This window comes from Lathyrus oleraceus, chromosome 6, assembly GCF_024323335.1.
Source record: "Lathyrus oleraceus cultivar Zhongwan6 chromosome 6, CAAS_Psat_ZW6_1.0, whole genome shotgun sequence".
Classification (NCBI taxonomy): domain Eukaryota; kingdom Viridiplantae; phylum Streptophyta; class Magnoliopsida; order Fabales; family Fabaceae; genus Lathyrus; species Lathyrus oleraceus.
Genome location: NC_066584.1, coordinates 264104204 through 264110968, shown reverse-complemented (window position 1 = coordinate 264110968; position 6765 = coordinate 264104204). Strand labels below are relative to the sequence as shown.

The 6765-nt window shown below is 43.6% G+C and overlaps 1 pseudogene; it reads right to left on the bottom strand.

The window, feature by feature from the left end:
* Positions 1 to 5765: 5765 nt before the first annotated feature.
* On the bottom strand, positions 5766 to 6765 carry LOC127095079 (probable leucine-rich repeat receptor-like protein kinase At1g35710; annotated as a pseudogene).

Sequence of the window (6765 nt, the reverse complement as noted above, 5' to 3'; positions counted from 1 at the left end):
ACTACCTTCTTTGAGAGGCAAGCGGTGTACCACGATGTCTGTGTCAAGCCCTGGCATGTCCTGATAAGACCAAGCGAAGATGTCAACATACTCTTGCAGTAATTCAATCAACCCCTTCTTCATATTATCTTGCAAAGCAACCCCTATCTTGATTTCTCTCTTGACGTCCTCGGTGCCAAGATTAATCACTTCAGTAGACTCTTGATGCGCTTGAATGACCCTTTCCTCCTGTTTCAATAACCTGGCAAGTTCTTCAGGGAGTTCACAGTCTTCATCACCCTCTTCTTCAGCTTGAAAGATTGGATTTTCAAAGTCGAAGCGAGCCATAGCATAACCGTTATCAATAGGATCCGGTGATGTGCATATGCATGAGTGATGGTATGTGCTTATGAGTGTGAACAAGAAGTGGAAACTAAACAAAACATTGCCAAATGTATTTTTTTTTTATTTTTGAAAACTGCAAGAATAGAAAGACAGTGAGCAAAACATTTGCATGCAAAAAGACGTCCTTTATTTATGATAAAAAATGCAAGTATCCACATAGATGAGCCCTACAATGAGTCATTACGCCCTGGGCGGAACGTAAGACTTGGATATGCATGAACAAACAAAGAAAATTACTCCTCTAGAAAAGTGACTTGGACAATCTCCTCAGAAGACCAATTGTTGATGACTTCACCCGGGATCCTCGGACGCACCCAGTTACCGATGTCGCAATCACTATCCCCATCTTCATCGTTGACCGCAGAGACCAATTTGACTTCTCCTTCAACCATGTTAACATTTGCTCCACCATGCTGCGGCATAGGATTGTTGACAACATTGGGAGCTGGTGCAAGGTCGATGGCCTTTGAATCTATGAGGTCCTGAACTACATGCTTAAAAGCTTTACAGTTCTCAATATTGTGGCCAGGTGCCCCAGAGTGGAAGCTACACCTAGCGTTGGCGTCGTAACCCATCGGAAGTCTACCAACGGGAGGAGCCAGAGTGCGTAACTGCACAAGTTGTAGTTGTTGAAGACTAGAAAGTAGTTGAGCGTATGACATTGGAAGAGTGTCGAAACGCCGGTCCATCGTCCTTTGCCTCTGTTGATAGGCGGGTCTGTTACCCGGTTGTTGCTGTTGTTGGTACTGAGTTTACTGATGTTGTGGTTGTTGTTGTAGTGGTGCTGCAGCTGGAATGGTCACAGCCGCAACATACGGTTGTTGATGATAGTTCTGAAAGTCATTCCTCAGGTTACCCCTGTTCTGATAAGAAGATATGGCATTTGCATCCCCTTCTCTCCTTTTCTGTCCCTGAATGAACGACTTCTTCACCCCTGATGAAGATCCACCTCCATTCTGGATCTTGTATGTCTTCAGGTAATTCTCCACCCTCTCACCGGTAGAGACTACATCCGCAAAGTTGGAGGCATTGCAACCCACCAGGCGCTCCAAGTAAGGTCCGGGCAGAGTGTTCGTGAACATGTTAGCCATTTCCTTCTCCAACATAAGAGGTTGAACACGGGAAGCTGTCTCCCTCCAGCGTTGAGCGTATTCCCTGAAGCACTCATCGCTTTTAAGAGACAGATTCTGAAGTTGAGTTCTATCCGAAGCCATGTCTGCATTATATTGATACTGCTTTACGAAAGCCTCAGCCAAATCCCTCCAGCAACGGATGTGGGCTCTGTCCAGCCTCATATAACATTCCAGGGATGCCCCAGCTAGACTATCTTGGAAAAAGTACATAAGCAACTTCTCGTCATCGGAGTATGCAACCATCTTTCGGAAGTAGGCTTGCACATGGGTCTTTGGGCAAGAGTTGCCACTGTATTTGTCAAAGACCGGGACCTTGAATTTCGGTGGCACCCTCACGCCTAAGACCAATCCCAAGTCAACAACGTCTACTCCCAGAGGATTCTGTCCTTCCACTACCTTCAGCCTCTCTTTCAGTCTCCGAAACATAGGGTCCATACCATAGCCCATACCAAAGTCCTCTTGAAGCAAGGGGAATTGATCGTCCTGATCATCATGAACGGGTTGTTGACCAGGGTTAGCACGTGGGATCGGGACAGGCCCCGGTCCGCTGGGTCCGTTAACCTCTCCAGCTGGAGGATCAGTCAACGTCTCTGGCTGAGTAGTGGCGGGATTCCTCTGCATCATCTGCCTGAGCTCTTGCTGTCCCTGAGCCACCCCTTGAACCACATCCATGAACTGATTCATGCGAATCTTCATCTCGGCGAGCTCTGCTTGTAGGCTTTCCATTACTCTCTGGTGGTTTCTGCGGGTACCGTACCGGTGCGGACGATATTCAGCAATTCTGCCTGAAACGGGAACCAGAATGAGAAATCCTCTTCAAGAACACCTGTGATGATGCAAGAATGATATGTGTATGATGCGTATGCTATGTTTTATCATGGATAAACCTGAAAAATGATATGCATATGCGGGTTAACCTTTTTTTTTATGCATTATTTTTTTGAAAATAAACATGCTATGATGCAAAATGATGAAACAATGGCTGGTTGTATATCACGGGGCACAGGATCAGAACTTCAGCATGAATTCGGAACCGGGAACCATAGAATACAGTCATCAACTTAGAACCCATACTTCAGAACCAACGGTCACCAACAAGAACCAAACAAAAGTCACCAACAGGACACGGTCACCAACAGAACAAGTCACCATCAGTACCTGTAAATGAACATTCCCGCCCCACTCACGGGTGTAATCTAGGCCAGGGTAAGATCAAGAGAAACGTAGGATAAACAATCCTTTCAAGAATATCATCATATGCACACCAGGTGTATGCAACGATAATACCCTATCAGAATCTGAACTGCTCGTGATACCATGTTCCGCTAAGTGGCGCCATACCACCCGCTTCCCATGAATCACTCTATTCCTAGGTGTCCTAAAGTTCACTCATAGCCTGTGTATTGGGCCTTTTACCTCTTGTGATTCCCACCCAACAGCGAAACAGATACACAGCCAGCACAGTATGCATGAAACAGTAAAGCGCACATAGGATGCAATGCAAGCAGATAAGTATGCAAAGCAATAAATAAATAACTGTACAAAAGAATAAACACCCAACAAACAAGAAAACTACAAAAGCTAGGAAGGACTCGCTTAGGGAAACCAAGATTCCCCAGCAGATTCGCCAGCTGTCGCAACCTGCGAAAAAACAACCGGCGAAAAAGAAATGACAGAAGAGTCGCCACCGTGCGTTATTTATCCCAAAGGAGGGAAAGGAAACGCTTGAAGTAAACCTGGAGAAAGGAAAGGAAAAGACCAGGTCTCGCAACCAAATCTCAGGTTCGGGAGTCGGTTATGCGAAGGGAAGGTATTAGCACCCCTACGCATCCGTAGTACTCTATGGGATCCACTCTTGTTGTTCTTGTCTAAAGGGTATGTGTATATCTAAGGTACTATTTACTAAAAGGGGGGTTAAAAGAAAATGACTCGCACGGATGTCGCATCCACTGCATACGTATCTCATCTGAATATGAGAATCAGAGTCTTTGTAGCTCGGCTACCTATGGGTTAAAGAGGAGTGTGCTCGCTAAGACATCGCGTCTTATGCCTACGTATCTCATCTGGAATGAGAATCAGAGCAAGCCGTAGTTCGGCTAACTACGGGTTAAGGGTTTGGATGAACGACGTTACTACACAATCTACCGGATGCTCGACCTTTGGAGACTCACTCGCCTGTAGCAGAAGGAGTTAACGTGTCCTTAGGAGAAGAAAAATCAATGAGTTTGTTTGTATTTTAGGAATGCTCGTGCAAAAAGGAAGTCCTAGACGAAGGAACAGTGCTACCTTAATTGACATGCAAACGAGAGACTATACGAAGCCTAGCAATCCTATGGGGAGACGATCACACCATACAAAACAAACATGCATAAAGTAAAATGCCAACAAGGGGGCTCAAACATACATGGGTAGGGCTTTAGCCAAGAGGGGTCATATCAACCTCGACAAACAAGCCATGGAAAGGTAATCAAATGGGCTCTTAACCACTGACACTGAATGTCAGGGTGAGCAGATCAGAAGGGTAATGAGGATAAGACCTCATAGCTCTTAACCCTGGACGGGGTGAGCTCATGACAAAAAGTGGGGATTCAGAAAGGTGGAACCCTCTCCACTGACTGACCGGACAAAAGATCTTGGGCTTTTGTTCTGAAGCATCGACACGTAGTGCGAGCATAAAGAACGACACACTGAATAACGGGGGATTGACTACTAATCCCTTTTATCCGTCAATTGCCTCTTCGTGGAGGTCTTTAGCACTGATGCCTCTTTTTGGAGGTCTTTGGGCACAAAAGTAAACAAAAAAAAAGAAAACATTGCCTCCTATCGAGGTCTTCCAGCTAAGAAAGCGGTAAAATACGGGAAAGATAAAGGATCAAGAGATCTACCACACGGATAAAGATCCGAAGTAACAGCAACTAAAGAAATAAGAAACCCAGAGATCTCTCGAGCTGGTACCATCAAAGAAAGCAAGTCAATACAGGTAATCGGAATAAATCTCCACATGGTATCCCACAAATAAAGTGGAATACCAAGCAAGCTATCCTTTCAGGAGTCATGTGAGCCCTCACAAAAACTCAACAAACAGGTTAGAATAACAAGATGGGGCGCAATCAAGAGTTGCACCAAACAAAAGAAAAACATGACGACAAAGCGTCAGGTAAACAGTGCACGGAGACGAGGGAAAGCATGTCATAATAAACATAAAACAGGTTAAAGAGCAAAAACAACTTCTGCCACGCTCACTATTGCTTCGCCTAGCGAAGGCTTAGCGAAGCCTCGCTACAGGCTCGCCTAGCGATGGTGCTAGCGAACGCCTGCGGGTTCTGGATTTCCATGGTAATAGTACGATTTCAGGGACTCCAAACCCTATGGTATCCTTCCAGAAATTAAGCGGTTAAACATTCAAGGAATTGTTCTACATATTCACGCACATCTAAACCCACATGCAAAACCTAACGATAATACCTCATACATTCAGAGCATTCAAATTGAAAGCATAGAGTAATGGAGATAGGGCAAACCTGGTTGGAGAGATTGAATGAAATTGAATTGCCCGGTTGGGTTTGCAAAGCAATCTGAGGGTTTATATGAGATGAAATTGGCTCTTTGCAGATGAGTTCTTTTCAGTCTCTGGAGGCTGCTCTGAACTCTGTTAGCTCTTCTCTCACTATTTTGCCAGGGTTTTTTGGGAGATGGAAGTCTAGAATTTATAACCTGATTTTTGTGACTTTGTGGGCTCAAAATGAAGGCAACTCAAGCCCAAAACTTTTCTGTTATATTTCAAAATGCGTGCACTTCGCCTAGCGAAGGATCTGCTCGCCTAGCGAGCATGACAGTTCAGCTTCGCTTAGCAAACCATGTTGCTCGCCTAGCGAGCATGACAGCTCAGGCTCTGCTTTTTTCTCCTTCGAGATTAGCATTTTGAATGATGAATAGACCCCATTTGAACATGTTGGAAGTAACTCACACCATTCCCTTGTGTTGACTGATCGCCCAGATAGGACCCACAAAGTGTCTTGGATGATATTCAAGCTTCTTGAATCTAATTCCGATTGACATGATGAAATGCAATATGAAATGTTAAATGACCTAAAAAATGAATGCATGAATGAGGGGGGATAAATTTTGGGGTATTACAGTCGAGAATTTGGGATTTCAGTTAAGCAAGCAATTGTTACCCTTATCATCAAAGCCACTCGTTCACTCGAACATTGTTTCTGGGATTTGGGAGACGTTGGTCCAAGTTATCTATCCATGGCATATTATCAAGTGTAAGGTCAATAACACTTTGAGAAGGTTGTTGCCACAAATAAGTCACGATATAAATAATGCTATAAATAGAGTGCCTAGAGTGATGGGTAAGACTAGCAAGTTGTTACCTTGTATTGATTGAGCAAGGCTCTAAGCCAGAGACATTACCATACAAACCTTTGTTATTTTTTAGTGCTTCAATCAAAGCTTTTTGAAAGGTTGGAATGCCTGGAATCGGCCCCTCAAGTTGAGCTTAACATCTCACCTTTGGTAAGGGGAATGGTACCAGAAAGATTATTATGTGAGATATTCAATGTTTCTAAGGATTTCAACTGTCCAAACTTGTTCCATTAAAAAGTTCCTGCTATGATCAATATTTTCAACAACTTTCAACTGGCCAAAATCAACAGGTATGTTTCCTTCAAATTTATTTTGGCTCAAATTCAACTGCAATAACTTAGACAACCTTCCAAGCTTTTCAGGTATGAATCCACTTAAATTATTCGATGCGGGCTCTAAGGCAATTAGTTCACACAGTGATGCAATTTGTACAAGAACTTCTCCGAAAAGATGATTGTTACTTTTCGAGAGTTTGTACAACAAAGATAAGTTTTCTAACTCCTCTGAAATTAGAAATGGAACCAGAAAGACTATTATTACCAGGAGTTAGTGTCTCAAGGTTAAGCAACTTGAAAATTTCACAAGGAATGGATCCAGAAAGGCTATTAGAATCAAGAGCTAGTATCTCGAGGTTGACTAAATTGCCTATTTCCCGAGGAATGGATCCATAAAGGCTATTAGAATCTGGAGCTAGTACCTCAAGGTTGACTAACTTGCCTATTGCAGAAGGAATGTGGCCAGAGATTTGGTTGTTACTCAAAGTGAGTTTTGATATATTAGTCAATGTTCCTAGTGATAATGGCATGAATCTAGTGAGATTGTAACCACTCATAGCAACTTCTATTAAGTTCCTCACCATCTGAAGTTCCTTTGGCAT